Here is a 23,020-nt window from a genome sequence, read left to right as displayed (position 1 = left end):
AATGAGAAATATGAATATGTGTCTATGTAACTTCTATTATTAAGATGGGATGTAGCAAAGAGACTATGTGCTTGCTGCATGTGCTCTTATGTAAATGGACTTGATATAGAATAACTATGCTATTGTTATTGTTATAAGTGTTAGGATTAATGATAGTCCCAAAGATACTGAGAGGGGGGGGGGGTGAATTAGTATTTAACCAGTTAAGAGAATATTTGACCTTATTAAGTATTTTGCATTCCAAAACAGTGTACCGGTAAACAAGAATTAATGCAGTAAATAGGAACAATAAAGATAGTATAGAAAACACACCATAACACAAGATGTTTAACGAGGAAACCCGGTGTGGGAAAAACATTGGTGGGATTTGTGACCCACAATATTCACTCACTGGCCAATGAATAAATATTACTTACAATGAGGGGCCTGCACATGCAGGAAGGCCAACTGCCTAGAGCTCACTGCTCAATCTACAAAATGGAAGTCTCACTGACTTACAAAATGGATTGTGAGAATCCAGTATAATGTACTGCTACAATTCAGCATCTCCTATGCCAGGTTCAGTACTGATTTAAGCTCATACTATAACCATAAACCTTATACAAAATCTACCTTAATATTCACTCATCACTTCTACCATATCCATCATATGTTCATTATTGCAAAATGATTTACAAGATCTCATACATATGAGTCTATTACAATATGCCATGTCGGCTTTACAAAAAGATATTTACAATTAAGTACAATAAACAAAATTTTATTCCTATCAGCTGGGGTGCCGATATACATTGTTGTCGTTGTCGGTGAAGTGTCTGTCGGTGCCAATGCCTGTCGATGCTGGTGCCTGAAGGTATCCACAAGGTTGCTGGTAGGTTGCCATTAATGACAACACCATCATTTCTCACTAGAGTGTAGAATTCCAACAATCTCCCCCTTTGGCATTGATGGCAACAGTCGTGAGAAAAATCCAAAAGTTGTTTCCAAAAATGAAGTCCAAAAAATTACCAAAAAATATGTGCTCCCCCTGAGTAGATGATCTCCTCTTATTAGCCATTTTTCTCTGTCCACTACTCCCCCTTTGACATCAATGACAAAGGTTGTCAAAAATTGTCAAATGAGTGCATAATTTCACCTTGAAGTTTGTAACCGGTTGGTTACAATCTAAAATATGTTGGCCAAAACCAAGTTTAAACTCTGTATGAATCTGTTGTTGTCCTTCATGGTTGCCTTAGTTCTTTGGATTGTACCGGTGAGCTGATGCATATGCTCCTCCAGTGACTTTTGCCCTTGAATTAATGCCTCAGAGATCTCTTTCCTCAGAGAGATAAGGTTATCTAATTTAGGACTGAGTTTGTGCTTACGCTCTCTGGCATTTGCCTTGATCCTTTCTTTCTCTTTTTCTAATTTCTCCATCTTCTCCTCAAATCCTGGTATCTCTTGCTCAATAACTGATATAGGTTCAAATGAACCAATGATATTATCAGCTATATCATCTATCTCTTTTTGTACTATGCTTATTTTCTTTTTAATATCCTATGTTAACAGATGTGGCTTGCATTTGTCCATGTACAGCTCCTTGTACTCCAAAGTTGTTTTATTTAGTGTTGGTAAAAGTGTGTTAATGTGTTCTGTGCACTTCTTTATTGTTTCCTTAAAGAATTTTTCTTTTTCCTTTTCCATTTTCTCTTTGAATGTTTCCTCATTTATATGATCAACTGTTAAAATATTTCCAACAATGAATTTAGACAATGTGTCTAACTAACTTAAAGAATCCTTTACTTGATCTAAGTTGCATTTTGGTGCAATTGTCTTAAGAACATTACAATCCGTTATCTTCTTTATTGAGTCTAGAAGTACCTCTATCACATTTGTAGGTTTGAATTCACTCAGTGAAGTACCAGATGTCTAACCAACTACCTTTACTATCTCAATGCTTGTAGTACTAGTAACCAATTTGCTTGAATCAACCTCTAGTGGATCAGTCTAAGTTTGCATTTCAACTAGCAATGGTTTGGGCTTCTCAGTGATTACCATTTGTACTGTCTCAATGTGTACCTGTGTATCTGCCGATTTCTCTGGTGGTTTCTCTGTATTATCTATTGCCGATATCTCTGTGTTATCAACTGTTGGTATCTCTATCTCTATCAGTTTTACTGTGCTAGCATCTACACTTCCAGTATTTATTCCACTATCCAAAGGTTTCTCTGTATGCACTGTTTGCTCTGTTTTCTCTACTTGTATTCCAACCTCAATATTTTTTGTCTGTTGCTTTGCAATGTTTTCAGTGTTAGCAATATTATTTTTCACCTCAGTGCTATCCTTGTCCACTACAATGTTCACTTCCTGATTATCAATGTTCATGGTGAATAAAATTTATGACTCAGGGTTAGTGTCCTCATGTGGTGTGTCAAGATTTTCAGTAGCCGATATGTCCTCAGTATTTTTCGGTGTAGTAACCAAAGGTGGTGGTAGGTTGTCAGTTACTTTTATGTTTGGTAACCCACCAACTTTACCTTTTCCTTTGTCTCTGTCCTTTTGATAAACCTTGAAAGTTTTCTTAGGTCTGTTCAACTCTTCTTATTTTTCCTTCTCTACAAAAAAGATGTCCCACTTGTCTGTTGTTTCTTCTGCAATTTCATTAACTCTACTAGCCATTAGTCTCACATGTTGGTGTCCACTTGCAAAAACTAATCTGTTAGATTCACTAATAAGTTCATCAATCTCCGCTACAGAGTTAACTGGATGTACTGCTAGAAGTTTTTCAATCTTGAGTTTCTTATCTAGCTCCATAACTGCAATCCTCTTAGAATCTAACATTTTTTACAATTCATTAGGCAAATCATCTACAACTTCTATTAACACTTTCTTGTAAATGTCAAGATGTAGAATAATGTTGTTCTCAATACTTTCCTTTTCTGCATTAGGGAATGTATTATACAGTTTGCTCACATTTGCCAAGTTGCCTTCATCAGTGATTTCACTCAATAAGTTATCCAGAGGTGGTATAACATGTTGTTGTTTCTTCTTAGGTGTCAACTTCCTTGCCAGTAGTCTTACTATCTGTTGCTTCTACCTTGTTGTTCTTATTTTCTTGGGTGTAGGAGAGGGTATCGGTGAAGGTTTTCTCTTCCTATCAACTCTCTTAAACTCAGCAGGTATCTCACTATCAGATGATGTACCAACCGGTGAGATGTTTGCCTCCAGTTGTAATCCTTCTAGGTCACTTTTCTTTATTCTAGTTATGTTCATGATGTTTTCTTTTATATCCTTTACTTGCTTTGTTGCACTCCTTATGTACTTTTCTCTTTTCTTTCTTTGTTTCAATGTCTGTACACCACTTTCAATTGATTCTACATTACCAAAAACCTTTTCTGCGGGTTCTCTAGGTGCTTCTAATAGGGCTTTAGCATAAGTTTCAATAATGTTTACATCTGCCTCATACCCCATTTTAGTTACCCATACAGTTCTAGGAAGAACTGCTTCCATCCATATTTCATCATTTTTAATCACAAAACATATTTCTTTGTTGTACTTGTCTACTACACTCCGTGGTAGTCTCACCTTGGTTTTCATTTTTGCTTGAAAGGTTTTAAAATACTCAGTTATTTTGTTTTCTTTATCAATTCCCATGCTGGTGAAGATTTCTACCAATTGTTTGCCTACCAATATATCATATCCAAAATCTTTCTTTCTAATACTAGGAACTTCTTTTGTGAAATATAACATAAGACATACCAAAAGATTTCCAACACGAAATGTTCCTTTCTTATCTCCTTTTATCTTTTTCAGGTTGTCTATCAATTCATCCTTTAGACACTTACATACATCTATTTTTGCATCATTATTCACCATATCATAAGCACTTTTAATACAAAGACTAGAAACTGAGTCGAGTCGGTTTACATGTGTGGTCTTGTAGCCTAAGATCATGCTTATGAATTTGACATTTACATCCTTGATTGTTTACTCTCAGGGATCTGCTATCATGCATTGCTCCTATTAAGGTCATGACCATGTTATTAGGTACCTTCTTAGTCTTATCTGGCCTACTACCGGTGGAGGGTAAACCTATCACTGCCCTAATTGCTTCCTTAGTGATTTTGCAAACTGAATCTAGCCAAAGAAATTCTCCATGAACTCTACAAGGACAATTCTCACTACCTCCTTAGGAAATTCAGGTATGTCCAAGATTTCCACAAAACCTAAAGTTTCAATTACCTTGTGTTCAGGTTTGACATTTCCATTTTCATCATAGACAACAGTTTTAAACATCTTCAACACTTCCTCAGAACCTAATTCCTCAACATTCCAGTGAATATAAATTCTAGGGTCCTCAGCATAAGCAACATCTTTAGGATTTTTTGAAAATGCACCAATAGAATCATCTTGCTTGGCTATTTCAGGGATAATCTTAAAAATGGGCCTAGGGTGTTTCACAACTTCCACAACAGTAGGGTTTGCGATAAATTCCGAAGTAGAGGAGGAAGCCATTGAAAAAAACCTTGAGCTCCCTGATAATGGTTGAGTGCTTGAGAGAAATCACTTCACTTCTTCACCTTGGATGCCTTCACTTGGATTTCATGCTCTCTAAAAGTTTGACTACTTGGTGAATTAAAAAAGAGGGAAAACTGATGATTTATAATGTCTTTTCTTCCAACAACCGCATTAAATGCATGTCGGTTAAGTGAAACTTAACACATCTACCGATAGAGAAGAAATTCATCTTCACACCATTAACCGAGGGTAAATTGCATGATATTCAACTTGTTGCAATACCCCCAAAGGGTTACTTCTCAGTTGGATGAAGAATATCCTGTCGCTGGAGTAATACTTTGTTCTACCAGTGAAGGAATAGCCTCATCAACATTCTTATCTGTCTCTCTAATCCATTGTCTTGAAAATTCTTTCTTTACCTCATCAACCTTTTCTTTGCCTTTCAAACTGGGTCCTTTATTATTTATCGATGAAGTCTTGCCTCTACAAAATTTTGCAATATGCTCGATCTTGTTACAAGCATAACAAGTCACATTATTCTTCCAAATAGCCTTTCCATATCCTATGCCGGTTTGTGTTCTACATTGATTAGATAAGTGCCTAAATCTTCCACAAACATAACATCTTACATTCATTCTGCAATTTTCTAAATTGTGACCAATTTTGTTGCATTTAGAACATTGAACGGTGGGTGCATTAATGTTCTGATTATTTCTGGATCTACACTGATTTTCTCTATGACCATACTTGTTACAGTTAAAGCATTTCCCATTAAATTTGTAAGCATTAGGTTGTCTTACCGATTTACTGTGATCATGATTGGTTGCAATACCAGAACTTTCTCCAACTTCAAATCCAAGTCCATTAGTATGTCCATTAGGTTTCTGACTTTTCAGCATATCATCAAGTTCTTTTGAACTTTTCTTGAATTTCTCTTTATGTTGATTTGCAGTAGCCAACTCATTTTCCAGAATTCCCTTTTGTCTCATAAGTTCAATTTTATCATGTTGCATGTGAATCAAATCTATCTTCAACATATCATTTTCATTTCCAGCATCATTGAGTCTCCTAGTAAAGTCATCTTCATTCTTCTTTCTATCTTCAATGTCTTTACAAAATCTCATAGTCATATCTTGCATTTCATTCCTCATAGTCATGTTTTATTGCCTCATCTTGTTTACAAGCTCATTAAGAGTTTCATTTTCATCATCATCACTCTGCATCTTCTCATGAAGTTCTTTTCTTTTATTTATAGCAATACTGAGATTCTCCTGAAGTCCTTGAATGAATTCCTGTGCAGTCCTTAGATCATCTTCAAGTTTGATATTCTTCAACTTCTCTAAATCATAGTCCACAAGAGATCCTTCTAATTGCTTTCTTAAGTTCTCCATTTGTATCGATGTCAGAATCTTCCTCAAGTTGTTAGACTTTTGAAAATAGAGGACCAAGCTTTGATACCAATTGTTAGGATTAATGATAGTCCCAAAGATACTAAGAGGGGGGGAGGGGGTGAATCAGTATCTAACTGGTTAAGAGAATATTTGACCTTATTAAGTATTTTGCATTCCAAAAAAGTGTACTGGTAAACAAGAATTAATGCAGTAAATAGGAATAGTAAAGACAACATAGAAAACACACCATAACACAAGATGTTTAACGAGGAAACCTGGTGTGGGAAAAACCTCGATGGGATTTGTGGTCCACAATATTCACTCACTGGCCAATGAATAAATATTACTTACAATGAGGGGCTTGCACATGCAGGAAGGCCAACTACCTAGAGCTCACTGCTCAATCTACAAAATGGAAGTCTCACTGACTTACAAAATGGATTGTGAGAATCCAATATAATGTACTGCTACAATTCAGCATCTGCTATGCCAGGTTCAGTACTGGTTTAAGCTCATACTATAACCATAAACCTTATACAAAATCTGCCTTAATTTCTTCTCATCACTTCTACCATATCCATCATATGTTCATTATTGCAAAATGATTTACATGATCTCATACATATATGAGTCTATTACAATATGCCATGTCGGCTTTACAAAAAGATATTTACAATTAAGTACAATAAATAAAAGTTTATTCCTATCGGTTGGGGTGCCAGTATACATTGTTGTCATTGTCGATGAAGTGTCTACCGGTGTCGATGCCTACCGGTGTCGGTTCCTGAAGGTATCCACAAGGTTGCCGATAGGTTGCCATCAATGACAACACCATCATTTCTCACTAGAGTGTAGAATGCCAACAATAAGATGATGTATTGGTATGTGGTTCATGTTATAAATATGTTTATCATGTTGGGAATAAAATCCTATGTTTAAATTAGGGGATTGAAATATTAGATTGTATTTATTCTTGTAGAATCATATGACTCTAGAACCTGTTTAGTAGATTGGAATCCTATTTGGATGTAGATAAGTATTTTCTGCCATGATCTTACATATGGCTATGGATAGTAATCTTGATGAGTCATGCTTAAGGAAATACTTGAATACCATTAGTAAAAGAAGGATAAATGAATTTAGTTTCATGATGTGTTAAGTGTTCAAATGAGTAGAGATGGGTATTAGAAACATTCGGTTGGTACTTAAAAATGAACCTTAGAAAGAGTATGAAAGGGAATAGAGTTATACATATGTGTTAATATTTTATCATAGTTGGATGGGAAGTAAATGTTTAGTTGGATGATATTATATGTTGTTCTAGATGGATATGTGATGTGTTAGTTTAATGTCAAGTAGTGACGTTGAGATACCCTAGGGAATGGAGATGCATTATATGGTTTTATTATGTAGTTATGTTAATATTAAATAGATGTTCCACTTGCGTAATATGATCCCATGGTTATGTTCTTGTTGATTTATGTATTCATGAATATAGTTAACAATGCATTGATGAATAATGGTAATAATGTTGTATTAGTAAATACTAGTAATAGCGTAGTTGTAATGGTTATCTTAAAAGAAAAAAACTATCTCTTTTTGTTAATAGATTTTGGTTTATTTATCTAGGGTGTTTTGGCGGGCATTACATCTGGTATCAGAGTCCGTGTTGCAAACATTGGGATCTCTGGTTAAGGTTTTTTCTATTGGCCTTGCATGGTGTACTATAATATTCTCTAGACTTGAGTTGTTATTTGAGATTTGTGAAGGAAAATTTAATTGGAACCTGGGAGATCTTATATGTTTATGCTTTGTGTTTCTCCCTAATCTCTTCTAGAAATCATACTTGTGTGCAATATGTCTATTCATTTCTTATGTATGTTTTCTGGATGTGAGTGATGTATATATGATTCTAAGCGGTCTTTCTTGCTTTATAATTTTTAGTGCTTACCTGAGTATTAGAGGTTGTTTTCCATATATAAATGATTATGCTATAAAATGATAGAAAATTATGTGTGCTCTCTTAACTAATTAGCTTGTTACGTTGATTTTCTTAAGAATAGTAAGATGAATTATTTGTATTATGCATATAAGAATGATTTAGTGTAGATCATGATGAGAAAATAGAAGAATTTGCATGAGTTGCATTAGTAGATAGAAAATAGTAGTTTAATAATGTCCTTCTCCTTCCCTTACTCTTCTTCGTAAAATGTAAAGAGTTGATTGTTGTTGCGTGGGTACCAAATAGAACTATCAAGTGTTTATATATGTGTGTGAATCTGCATTTAAGAAAAGATTGTTTGAGTAAATTATATCTTTCAATAAGGACTTGAGATTTCTAGCTACAATTGTAATGTTAGGAGACCTCACAGGAGGTTGAATTTGTGTATCTTAGAAAATGATGTAAATAGCTACATTGTACAATAAATATGTCATGTCTAGGAAAATTCAAATTGTCCATGTACAGTTTTGGTGTGCATATATTGATTGCTTGAAAATGCTTTTCTCCCTCTTCTCTCTATTGGATAAAAGATTTAAAGAACTTAAGAGCTTCTTAACACTAAGTAGAAGCATTGAATACTTAATGGAAACTATGATTTTGAATACATTAAAAGAGAAGTTTGGAAGGAACAAATTTGCATCGAAAATCAAAATTTATGCATTAGATTATTAATTTTTGTTTGAAGAAGAATTAGTTAGATAGAATATCTTTTCATAAATAATGTATACAGTTTTTACGAACTAATAGGTTAAAAGATCATGTTATAATATGTGTGTTGAATGAAGTAAAGATTGGTGCATTGCATTTATAGGAAAATGAAATCATAGCATTGTGTCTTTATTTGGTTTGGCAAGATAAAAATCAGCTTTGAGTAAGAGTTGTGTGGTTTCGCTTATTCAAATGGATTAATTAAGAAAAGATGCTCTATCCTTACCTTATTTGAATTTTGAGAAAATGTTTGCTTAATGAATTCTACTAGGGTGGATTGATAATAAATTGTATGAAGTTGTATTGTGACTCTAAGTGATAATTTTCCTTGAATATGTGTGACATGAAATGAAAATGGAGATAAAGTAAGTTGTATGTAAGGCTATGATATGTAGTTTTATGCTTAGTATAGACAATTGTTTAGCTAAGGGTATGTTGGTAAATGATCACAGGTTGTTGGAGTGGGAGTGATCTAAATTTGATATTAAATTTTTCCTAAAATAATGAGATTTATTTGTTATAAGTAATTTACTTTTGTGAATATATGATTGATTAAATTGTTCAATGACATCATGTAGAACACTGATCATACACATGCTATTTATTGAGTATTGAACTCGAAATGGTGTATGTTATAGTAAATCATCAAGTGATTAATTGAAGTTCTAACATTTGTTTTTATTATAACTCGGTAAATATGATCAATTTATAGATAGGATATCTTGAACATTAATCATGTATGACTTTATGTATGAGACACCTTATTTCCTCCTTGCATATGTTATCTTTCATGAAGGATACTTGTCTATAATATCATGAAGGATTGTATTACATTAAAATGAATATAGATAAATAAACTTATGGTTTTAAATGTTTGGCACACACTCTCTAACACATTTAGGGTGTTGTACCCTTGGGTGTTGTGAAGTGGTTACTCTGTTTGGTGTAACTGATATTAGTCACCTCGTGATGTAGATTTGGATGAGTTGGTTATGTTTTATTTGATTATTTTGAGATTTGTGTGAAGTATTGTTGGAGTTAATTTCATTTTTGGATTTCTTTACTTTAGGACTGACCACTAATTTCTTCCTTCATTTATTTTGTTGTTGTGGTGGCACTTGTCAAACTTTCTTTCTTGATTGATTTCATCGACAAATTTTCTTTCTTTTCATGATTTTATCTTGGATTTAATGATCTTTCACTAATACATTTGGACTAGATTTCTGACTGAGGTTTCCGACGGAGAAGGTATATTGTGGCCAAATTTGATTTTTTTTGAAAAAATGCCCACATTCGTCGTAATTCCGACAAAAAATTCCCATTTGGTTGCGATGAAGAAGGCATTAGCAATGAGAATTTTATTTTTTCCAAAAAAGTGCCTGACTTCATCGTAATTCCGATGACAATGGCCATTATCTTAAAAAAAAAAGAAGAGGGGAATTCATTTGTATTGCAAATTTCCCACATAGGCTTCCATGGCGACTTCAACCCCCAAGAATATCAAACTCACGTCGAAGGCATTTGTGGCATTGCTTGCAATCCCACGCAGGAGGTAGATTCAAATTGCCCTAGTTTTTAATTTCAAGTTGCAAAAAATATACATGTGGTGGTTAATTGCCCTAGTTTAATCTCATAATACCATAGAACTGTGATTGAGGAGTGAGCATTCAATTTTGTAGCAGCAATCCCTTCCTCTCGTATACGCATGTGTTGATTGTTCATATGAGATCACATCTCTTTGTGGCATTGTATCAAACAATTCATTATCCTTGTCCATGTTTCCACATTTTGCATTCATGTCAAGCAGGGCATTTGCAAGTACAACACCTAACAAAATTCCTCTATCCGTTATGCTTTGATGGATGTCCATACCCTGTTCCAAAGCTCCCATTTTTGCATAGGCAGGGAGGATGCTAGCAAAGGTTGTGGAATTTGGCTTTATGCCTTCCAATTTCAATTGCTTGAAAGTGTCTAAAGCCTTTTTGACAAATCCATTTTGTGCATATCCAGCAATCATTGCAGTCCACGAGACAACATTTCTTTCAGGCATTCTATCAAATAGTTCATGTGCCTTGTCTATGCTTCCACATTTTGCATACATGTCTACTAGGGTAGTTGCAACTACAACATCTGACAAAATTCCTCTATCCTTTATGCTTTGATGAATGTCCATACCCTATTCCAAATCTCCCATTTTGGCACAGGCAGGGAGGATAGTAGCAATGGTCATGGAATTTGGCTTTACACCTGCCGATTGCATTTGGTTGAAAGTTTCTAAAGCCTTCTCAACAAATCCATTTTGTGCATATCCGACAATCATTGTAGTCCAGGAAACCACATTTCTTTGAGGCAATCCATCAAACAGTTCCCATACCTTTTCTATGCTTCCACATTTTGCATACATGCTAACAGAGTAGTTGCAACTACATCTGACAAAATTCCTCTATCTTTTATGATTTGATGGATGTCCATACCCTGTTCCAAAGCTCCCATTTTGGCACAGGCTGGGAGTACGCTAGCAAACATAACTAAAGAAATGCAATGATCAGCTCCAAAGACATCAAACCACTACTAACAAAACCGAGAGTCTAAAATATGATAGAGAATAGTGTGAGTTGTCCTGAAATAAAATATTTTATTTTCAATTTCAACTAAAACATAATTACTCAGCCATTTAATGTTATTAATAAGTGTTTAATTTATGAAAGAGATAAATGGTTGGCCACAAGTACATGAGTTACTAAATGCACACAAATAAGTGAATTTGATATTCAAGACTATCTACAATGAATTCAATTCTTGTCCATTAGTCATTTATGTTTGCAATAAGCATCCTTCTTTGTTTTTCTTAATCTTTATTCATAGTTATGTGCATATTTCACATTCTATAATTAGGATATCAATTGCTATGGATGAACACTAGCATGATGTTTGTGTTGTGGTATAGATGCGTGGAAACATAATCATGGGATTGCTATATTATAGAGATCATAAATCTAGATATCACATATGTTGAAATGTGGTGACTGATCAGAAAAGTACTATACACTCAACACGTATCCTTGGTTATTTTTTTTATGAAAACCGACATTGTAATAAAACCCTAAAAAGGCTGACTTTGTTTTTGCCCTAAAAATGCATGTTATAAGTGGCTGGGATGCTTAAGGCATTGTAAGGTTGATGTACTATTTTTGTTGGATAATAAGAAAAATTGGACGGTTGTGTATGGTAGACGTAACCCATTCTCGGTGAACCACATTAAATCTCTGTGTTATTTGTGTCCTGTTTTATTTCTTTATCTTTTGTATTTAATTCTACATATAATTATTAGTTCATATTTGCTTCGGATCTGCTTGAAACCCTAACAATTTGTATTAGAGCGAGGTTTTTTGTAAATTGGCAGGACTCTTAGATTTGAGTGGGAGCAATGGAGGATTCCAAATTCAAGGTCAAAAATTTTAATGGCCAGAACTATTAGTTATGGAAAATGCAGATGGAGGATTACATGTATCAAAAGGATTTGTGGTGGCCATTAGAAGGAAAGGCAAAGAAAGTGACCACAATGTTAGATGAAGAGTGGGACATTTTAGATAGAAAGGCACTAGGATCCATTTGATTATGCCTTGCACCATCTGTAGCATTCAATATAACAGAAGCAAAAATGGTTATAGATTTGATGGCAACATTGGCTAAGTTGTATGAGAAACCCTTGGCTTCGAAAAAGGTATTTCTTATGAAGCGTTTGTTTAATTTGAAAATGAGTGAGGGAGGATCTGTAGTGGAGCACTTAAATGAATTTAATACAATTACCAGTCAATTGTCTTCGGTAAAAATTACCTTTGCAGAAGAGGTTAGGGCTCTCTTGATTTTATGTTCTTTGCCAGAAAGCTGGAATAGCTTGGTTATGGCTGTAAGTAATGCTGTCTCTAGTAAAAATACTTTGGTATTTGATGATATTGTTGGTGTTATCCTAAGCAAGGAAATGCAAAGGAAAAACACAGGTGAGACTCCAACATCATCAAGTAGTGTTTTGAATGTGGAGAACAGAGGAAGATCAAAAGAAAGAGGAAAAGGCCCTTGGAATGAGAAGTCACGAGGGAAGTCAAAGAAAGGATGCTCTCAATCTAGAGGAAAGAAAGATTGTTGGTATTGCGGAAAGCCTGGTCATCTAAAGAAAGACTGTTGGTCTCGGAAAAACAAAGAAGGAGACAAAAATGAAAATGACATTAAGGAAGCTACTATTGCAAGTAATACTTTACAAGATGCTTTAATCTTATGTTTGGATAATGTTAATGACTCCTAGGTAATAGATTCTGGGGCTTCATTTCATGCTACACCCCATAAAAAATATTTTTTAGATTATGTTCAAGGTGATTTTGGATAGATATATTTGGGTGATGATGAGCCCTGTCAAATTGTTGGAAAAGGAAAGATAAAGATCAAGTTGCATAATGGAAATGACTATTTTCTGTAGGAGGTAAGACATGTTCCTAACTTAAGAAGAAATTTAATTTCTGTAGGGCAACTAGGTAGTGAAGGTTGCATAGTTACCTTCTCAGACAGTATCTAGAAGGTTGGTAAAGGATCATTAGTAGTAGCTAAAGATGCGAAGGTAGGCACATTATATCTATGTACTAGTAATACTTACTCTACCTTAGCTGCTACAGATAAAGTTACTGCAGGGATATCAACAATAGATGTTGCAAGAACAGATTTGATAATGTGGCACCATAGGCTTGGGCACATGAGTGAGAAAGGGATGAAAATCCTTCATTCCAAAAATCTATTGCTAGAACTAAAGAAGATTGATTTAGAGTTATGTGAAAACTGTGTTTATGGTAAACAGAAAAGAGTCAGATTTCTCAAGGTTGGGAAAGAGAAGAAGAGTGAGAAGTTAGAGCTTGTGCATTCAGATGTATGGGGACCAGCTCAGGTATCATCTCTTAGTGGCTCTTGTTATTATGTTATTTTTATTGATGACTCAACCAAAAAAACATGGGTATATTTCCTAAAACAAAAATCAAATGTTTTGGAAACTTTTAAGAAATGGAAAGCTTTGGTTGAGAATGAGACAAGAAAAAAGTTGAAGTGTCTCAGATCGGATAATGGAGGTGAGTATTGCAGCAAAGAATTTGAAGATTACTACTCCTTAAATGGGATTCGAAAGAAAAAGATAGTTCCAGGAACTCCACAGGAAAATGGTGTGTCAGAGAGAATGAATAGGACTATCATGGAACGCGTGAGGAGCATGAGATTGCATGTTGGATTGCCCTTACATTTTTTGGCAGATGTTGTACATACTGCTGTCTATTTGATAAATAGAGGACCTTCAACTCCTTTGGATGGTGGTATTCCAGAGGAGGCATTAACTGGTAAAAAGGTAAATTATTCTTTTCTGAAAACCTTTGGTTGTGAAGCTTTTGTCCATATTGATAAAGAAAATAGAACCAAGCTTGATGCTAAATCTCAGAAATGTACCTTCATTGGATATGGGATAGATGAATATGGCTATCGGTTATGGGATTTTGAAAATAAGAAAATAATTAGAAGTAGAGATGTTATATTCAATGAGAAGGTTATGTATAAAGAACAGATGCAGGAAAAGAAGCATGAACAGGACAAACAAGAATATGTGGTGTTGGATGAGATTCCTGAAAATGAAATGCCACAAGTACCTGATGCTCAACAACAACAGATTGTCCCACAAACTCCTGCAAGTGTTAGACATTCTATGAGGTCAAGTAGACCCCCTGAAAGATTTTCTCCTTCTTTGTATTCTATTTTATTAACTGATTCTGGTGAACTCGAAGAATATGAAGAAGCAATGCAGGTGGATGCCAAACAACAGTGGGAGTTAGGAATGAAAGATGAGATGGATTCCTTGATGAAAAATAAGACTTGGGACTTAGTCCCTTTACCTATAGAAAAAAGAGCTTTTCCTAACAAATGGGTTTATAGGCTGAAGGAGGAGGAAGGAGGTCAGAAAAGATATAAGGCCAGACTTGTGGTAAAAGGTTTTGCACAAAAAAAGGGTATAGATTATGATTAAATATTTTCTCCAGTTGTAAAAATGACTTCAATTAGAACTGTACTTAGTCTTGTGGCTGCAGATGATTTACATCTTGAACAATTAGATGTCAAAATAGCTTTTCTCCATGGAGATTTGGAGGAGGAAATTTACATGTTGCAACCACAGGGATATGAGGTCAAAGGTAAGGAGAACTTAGTGTGCAGGTTGAAGAAAAGTTTGTATGGCCTAAAGCAAGCACCTCAACAATGGTATTTAAAATTTGATAGTTTCATGGCTGAACATGGTTATCATAGATGTCATTCTAATCATTATGTATATTTTAAGAGATTGGATAATGGTAGTTATATTATCCTGTTGCTTTATGTTGATGACATGCTTGTTGTTGGGTCTAACATGCAACATATAAATGATCTTAAACAAAAATTAGCCAGGTCCTTTGCTATGAAGGATTTGGGTGCAGCTAAGCAAATTCTCGATATGAGGATTACACGGGACAGGAAAAATAGAACCTTGAATTTGTCTCAAAGTGAGTATATAAAGAAGGTGTTGAAAAGATTTAACATGCGGGATGTGTGAGGCCCTACCCTGACTCAGTTTGACATTTTCAGTTATTTGCATATTGAGACTATTATGGATGCTTTATTTTATGCTTTATGGATTTAGAACCTATATGATTCCATGATTTGGATCACATTGACATATGTTGATGCTTTATTTTATGCTTGATGATTATGAAACTTTATATGTTGCTAGAATATAATTACTTTGAAATGGTGAATGTCATTATTGGAAATTGTAGGACTTCATTTTGATGACAGAAAAATGATGCTTATTTTATGAATGGTTCAATTTTGAGAATTATGTTAATTGCTTATTTGGGATCGAATTTGAATGAATGAGATGTTGAATTATTGTTGCCAAATGTATGAGTGTTTGATGTGCAATGAAATTCATGTATTTAAATATGTATAATTGTGATTATTTGGAATTGCTAATGTGTTAATTGAGATGCGCAGGAAAATTATCCATGTGACCATGGAATTTATATGGAGAACCAAACCTAGACCCATGTGCGTTTGTTAAGCTAGGGGTTGTCTATTTGGAGAGACAACACCCCGTTTGTAATGTATTTTATTTGTGAAGTAAATTATGCATGTGTGTTAATTTGATTTTATTTAATTGTGTAAACCTACAAGAGACAAATTCCATGTGTGATTTTTATATTGTATTTTATTGTGTCACTTGACACATGTGATGATTAGTGTCATTGATTTTGACTTGTCTCTTGGAGGGAGTTTTGCATCTACCAAAGCCATTCAAACACATGAGTGTGGTCCCAAATTTGCTTTGGGTAGGGAGTCTTGGGAGTGGTCAACTCAGGTTTGACCCGTAGGTTAACTTCAATTGGGTTTCTAAGGGGTTAAATGGACTCCTAGGGTCAGTTTTAGGGCTTTTCCAAAGGTCCAAAAGGTATACCTATGGGTTAGGGGTATTTTGAAACATGTGACTACTCCCATGTGACTGTTTAGTCACCTCAAAAAGTGGTTTTTCCAAGGTGAGCGAAAATTCAACTTGAAGGTTCCTCCTAGGATAGACAACCTTCCCTTTTGATGTCAAACTCTCTTCCCCATCTTCTCTCACCTTTTCCCTTTCCAGTTTTAGTAATGTGTAAGAGTTTGGGAAGAGCAACCAATGGGAACTCTCACCTCACCCAAGGGGTTGGGAAGTGTGTGAGAGGCCTTCTTAGGCAAGAATTAGAGACTTAGTGAGGAATCACCCACTCTCCATTGTTGGAGATTATACACTTGTTTTGAAAATTAGTTGTAGAATAGAATTTTTGGGAAAGATTGGTGGAAAGTTTGTGTGGATTTGGGCAGCTCATCCCCAACTAAGTTTAACATACCTATTGGCAGATTAAGGTTGGTTTTATTCCCTTTTGCTTATGTTGTTTATGTTATTTTTTTGAAAGAAAGATATGCTTGTTGAATGAGATGTGTATATGTAAATTGTTGTAGGAGAAAAATGTAAGTTTTCATTTCTATGTTTTTGTTTTATGTGTCCTTGTTTTGGGAGTGTCCAAGACCTCCTACTCTTGGGAGAGTAGGATGGTCTTGGGGTGGAAGAAGCATGACAGCCTTGGGTGAGAGGCTCTCCTTATGGAGAGTGATCTCAAGGGTTTCCTTTGTGACCCTTGCTGCATAGCCTTGTGTATGCATTTGGGGGTCATAAGCGGAGAAAATATGGCCTTGGTGCCTTTGGGGGGCATAAGGTGTGGTGATGTATCTTTTGTTGTATTTTGTGTTGCCATGAGGTGGCTTGAGTTGTATTTTGGCTTGCAATCTCTCCAGTGGTACTTGGTCCACTTCCACCCATGGAAAGATCATCACAAGATGTGGTGAAAGTGTAGCTTGGGATGGGAAGATGTATGTTGAGTGTTTGCCCTATTTGTTGTGGTGTTTGCTTGTTTGTAACCCATCTAGTGCTTGGTTCTCCAAGCTCGGGGGTGGCTTCTAGTAAGCCTAGGCTGGGAGGTGAGCTCTCCATGGTCAAGTTGTGTTTTTATTGCAGGTTGCTTGGGATGGGAAAAGAAAGAATAAAGAGCTTTGTTGCTGTTTTGTGTTGCAGAAAAGTTTTAAAGAAGGAAATGTATTCAATATTAGCTTGTAAACAAAAAAGGTTGTGAGCTATGTTGTATTTATTTTCAAGAAAAGAAGTGTATTTATTTTATTCATATTACCATGTAAAGGAAAATATTTGTTGGGTTTTCAAACCCATTTGTATTCTTATTTACTTGTATTTACATTTGCTAAAGAAATATATATATTTTTCCTACTTTGGTTAGTTTTGCAAAAAGAAAGAAGAAATGCATTAGCTTGTATTTAAAACTTTCATGTTTTACAAAAAAAAAGTAGATGCATTTTTGGAGTATTCTGTAAATAAAATTTAGTTGTTACTACATATCCCTTTATGTTATTTATGCTGCTGCAAATTTAATTAAATCTGTCATTTTTACTTTCATTTAAAGCAGAAATAAATCTTATTATAGTAGTCTATTTCCTTTCAAAAAAAAATTAGCATTTAGTTTTGGTTTATTTTGTTATTAAAAAAAAGAGGAATATATATTAAGTTGCTGTTAGGATGCATTGTAAATGTTAGTTGCAGAATGTTGTTTTTAAGCAAAAAAAAAAAAAGGATATTCAACATATATTTTTTCTACTTTATTTTTTTTTTCCATTATATGAACTACAAATAATATTAGGAAAATCTAGTATGCATTTTAAAGATACACAAAAAGAATAAACTCAAAGAATGCCTAATTGGGCTATAGTTTAAAAAGTAGCAATATATATATATATATATATATATATATATATATATATATATATATATATATATATATATATATATATATATATATATATATATTTATTTATTTATTTATTTATTTATTTTTAAATATTTTATTTCCTCAAAGGTTATTCTGATAATCTGTTTATTAAACAAATAAAAAAAAAGACAGTGAACTATTTGCATGTTAAAATTTCTAACAAAAAAAGGGATATATATATATATATTTAAATGTTCTTTTACCATATTTAAAGAAAAAAATACAAAAAAAAAATAAAATAAAATTGTAATATCACCAAAGGGCCGAACCCCTGTGAAAATAGGGGACGACGCAGTCGTGCTCCCACTGTGGTTGCGCACAGTGGAGGGCTCAACACCGTCACTGTGGGAAACCACAGTGAACGGCACTGGGTCCCCCACTGCGGCCAACCACAGTGGTGGTGGCTCCCGGCCACCACTGTGTTTACCCACAGTGGACGGTGCTCGGCCGCACTGTGGATAAACACAGTGGCGCCCGGGGAAAACCCCCGCCCACTGCCGTTCACCACTTCCTCCGCCTTCCTTCCTCCCGCTGCTCCGTCCATTCGGTTCTCTCCGCTCAACTCTCCCTAACTCCAAACTCCCTCTCTGCCGCTCCATTGCTTGGCTGCCGCTCCTCCTTTGGCCGCTGACGTACATTCACACACACACACACACACACACACACTCACAAGCCCTAACCCATTATTCGGGTTAGGACAAAATGCTAATAGTTTTAAAAAAATAAATGTGTATGTTATCTCACACTAGCCCTAACCCTAGTTTCGGGTTAGGGCAAACATACTTAGAATTTAAAATAAGGTATGTGTGTGTGTGGGACGTATAAAAGGGGTTAATTAATAAAATAAAATAAACCCCCCCCCTTCTCTTTTGAGTACATTCATAAGCATATGTATAAATTTATAGGTATATATATATAAATATATATATATATATATATATATATATATATATATATATATATATATATATATATATATATATATATATATATATATATATATATATATATATATATAAGTAAGTGGTTTAATTTCTTTATTTATTTGGAATCAAATAGTTATTTGTAAAATAAGGAATGTTCTTTTAATTAATATATTTAAACGTTGGGTAGGATAAACCCTTGGGAAAACATAACGATTTATGTAGTGCCCTATTGGTCCATTTATCTTGAAATTTATTAGACACTTTTTCATTAATGAATATTTTATTTAGTGGGTTAATGTAATCAAAGAGTTAGGGGAAATTAAATTTAGACCCTAGGTAGTTAAAGAACTATAAGATAAATATTGATCATTAATTTTAGAGATTATATATTAAGTTTGAGATTAATTGCTAAGGGAGTCTAATTATTTATTAATGGAAGATTAGCGATAACTATTTTGGGAAATATTAGCTCGCTTATAACTTAGATTAGTTATCGTCCAATTAATTTAATTGTTGTTTTACTCCAAACATATTTAAGACCAAACTAGTTTACATTACTTTAATTAAGTAAGTCGTTCGAAGTTAAGTATTTAAAAAAAAAAAATTATTCCGTTTGTGCCCAAAAGTTTGGGCATGACAGGATGCAAAAGAAGTTAGTACACCTTTGGCTAGTCATTTCAAATTGAATAAGGAGATGTGCCCAAAGGCATAGGAAGATGTTAATAAAATGTCTAACATCCCGTATTCATCAGTTGTTGGCAGTTTGATGTATGCAATGGTATGCACAAGGCCAGATATTGCACATGCAGTGGGAGTTGTGAGTAGGTTCATGAGTAATCCAGGTATGGAACATTGGAATGCTGTGAAATGGGTCCTTCGGTATTTGAAAGGAACCACTATGAAGGCATTATGTTTCAAAGGATCTAATGCTGCTCTGAGTGGATTTGTTGACTCTGATCTAGCAGGTGATATTGATTCACTGAGTACTATAGGGTATGTTTTTACTATAGGGGGAACTGCAGTCAGTTGGATTTCTAGGCTACAAAAGGTTATTGCACTTTCAACCACTGAAGCTAAGTATGTTGCTGCTACAAAAGCCAGCAAGGAGATGATTTGGTTACAATGTTTTTTGCAGGAATTGGGTCAAACATAGGAGGATCGCCCATTGTATACTGATAGCCAGAGTGTCATTCATCTTGCGAAGAACTCTACTTTTCATTCAAGGACAAAGCACATTCAACTTAGGTACCACTTCATCCAGACTATTTTGGAGGAGGGTCAGTTACGGGTTGAGAAGATTCACACAAGTGAGAATCCTGCTGATATGTTCATGAAGGCAGTTCCATAGGAGAAGCTGATTTCTTCATCAGTTTTTGTTGGTCTTCTTGATTGATAATTGTGGAATTTATACCAGTCGATTCCTAGTGTTTTATCCAACGGATGTTTCATTTATAGTGGTGTTGTGTAGTATCAATCTCCAAGTGGGAGATTGTTCGGTGTGGAGCCTAATCAGTCTCCAAGTGGGAGATTGTTGAAATGTGGTGACTGATCAGAAAAGTACTGTACACTTAGCACGTATCTTTGCCGAGGTCCGGGGCCGGGCTGGGCCTCAGGCAGGGGTTTGGGGACAGCAGCCCCCGAGAAAAGCGGGGGTTCGGGGACGGGAGCCCCTGAGAAATTTTTTTTTTGTTATTTTTTTTTATGAAAACCGACATTGTAATAAAACCCTAAAAAGGCCAACTTAGTTTTTTCCCTAAAAATGCATGTTATAAGCGGTTGGGATGCTTAAGGCATTGTAAGGTTGATGTACTATTTTTGCTAGATAATAAGAAAGATTGGATGGCTGTGTATGGTGGACGTAACCCATTCTGGGTGAACCACGTTAAATCTCTGTGTTATCTGTGTCCTATTTTATTTCTTTATCTTTTGTATTTAAATCTACATATAATTGTTAGTTCATATTTGCTTTGGATCTACTTGAAACCCTAACAACATATTAGTTCTAGCTCTTCTTGGATTGAGTCTAAAGTTGACATATAGTCATAAAGCCATTATTAGCAGATCTATCCATTTCTAGTAAAGACAATTGAGAAAGTCATTTTGATATTGAGAGTTTCTTATCTGTTTACCTATTGATCATTATTAAGCCATAATATTTAGGTCTATTTATCTCTCTTGCAAAACCTCTATAAGTGTCCTAGATTGTCCCTACTACTCACTCTTCAATGAAATAGTGGAGTTCTAAAGATTTGTTGCACAAGATGGTGTTGAACGTATCAAAAAGGCTAGCATGAAAGGCATGTTCAAGCTTCCACTTGTACAACTTACAACAAATGATTTGTTGATAGAATAAATTCTTGAAATAGGGATATAATCGAAAGACAAGTAAGTACATACAAACCTCCTCAGTTGAAAGTAAAATTTGTGTATAAAAAGAGTACATTGAATCCCAATCCATAAACACAATAGAGATACCGATGGAGACTTAATTGGATGTAGCATGTCGCACCAAAGTTGGTAGAGTATGCTAAGCTAGTACATAATGTTTTCTAAAGCCACATTAGTATTTTACCCAAATCATTATCTACCAAAACTAACTATAGTAATCCTTTTGAGGATTCATTTCATGGTGCTAGATCTTCATTTAGTTCCACTTCTTGTTGGAGAAAAGAACAATTATTTCTTGAGGTAGATGAATATCCCATCAACAAAGGACAAGACCCTTTCTAGAATATAACAAATTCTACTCCAACAAAAGATCATGGGGGTTTCACTAGAGATATTGAATAAGAGATAGACTTCTAATGCTGCATTAAAAGAATTGACATGTTCTTCATTTATTGATGTAAACTCGCTGTGACGCCACCACAACCAACAAAGGTGTAAAAAGTTGTTTGCAATGCATGGATTTTTAGGATTGTCCTTTGAGAAAACAAAATTAAAGTATGGAAGCAGGATCTGCCAGCTCCTGAGGGAATCTTGAGGAAAAATAACTGTAAAATATTTGGGTGAGCTTATATGCAAAAGTTCATGCTTCCTAATGGGTTTATGTACAAAAATAAGCATGAATTAAGGGTAAGGGGACTTCTGGAAACAAGAGGGATAGAGAGGCAGTGGAAGTGAAAACTTCTGGTGTTGTGTCTGCTCCATCTTAGAATGGGAATGGCAAAGGTGTTGTAAGAGGAGCTAAGAAGGGTGTTGGAAGAAGTGGGGGTTTTTACATTCCCCCATTTAAGATGGCTCAAATGATGAAAGATGTGGAAGACAAGAGCAGTGTGGAATACCAACGCATGACATGGGATGCCCTTCGGAAGAGTATCAATGGGTTAGTAAGTAAGGTAAATACATCTAACATCAAGAACATCATTCTAGAGTTGTTTGCAGAGAATCTCATCTATGGGAGGGGTCTATTTTGTAGGTCTTGTATGAAATCCCAAATGGCATCCCCTGGATTTATAGATGTTCTTGCTGCATTGGTTGTTGTGGTAAATACAAAATTTCCTAAAGTTGGTAATCTGCTTTTGCAAAGAATTATTTTGCAGCTTAAGAGGGCATACAAACGCAATGACAAGCACATGTTGATAGAAGCAGCCAAATTCATAGCTCATTAAGTGAATCAACAAGTTGCACATGAGATCATTGCCTTGGAACTTCTCACCCTTTTACTAGAGAACCCCACAGATGACAGTGTAGAGGTTGTTGTTGGGTTCGTGAAAGAATGTGGTTCTTTGTTGCAAGACCTTTCACCCAAAGGTCCCTATGGGACTTTTGAAAGATTTAGAGGTATTCTCCATGAGGGGGAAATTGACAAACGAGTACAGTTTTTAATTGAAGGCCTTTTTACAATTCGCAAAGCTAAGTTCGAGGGTCATCCAACTGTGCATCCAAATCAGTTAACACATGAATTTTTCCTAGAAGATGAACTTGATCAAGAAGCTGGTTTGGATGTTTTCAAGCCCGATCATGATTTCTTAGAGCATGAGGCAACCTATGAAAAACTAAAGAATGATATCCTTGGAGATGATTCTTCAGAAGAAGAAGAAGGGGAGAATGATTCAGGTGATGATGATGATGATG

Source organism: Cryptomeria japonica, chromosome 4, assembly GCF_030272615.1.
Source record: "Cryptomeria japonica chromosome 4, Sugi_1.0, whole genome shotgun sequence".
NCBI lineage: Eukaryota > Viridiplantae > Streptophyta > Pinopsida > Cupressales > Cupressaceae > Cryptomeria > Cryptomeria japonica.
This window is presented reverse-complemented; position numbering follows the sequence as displayed.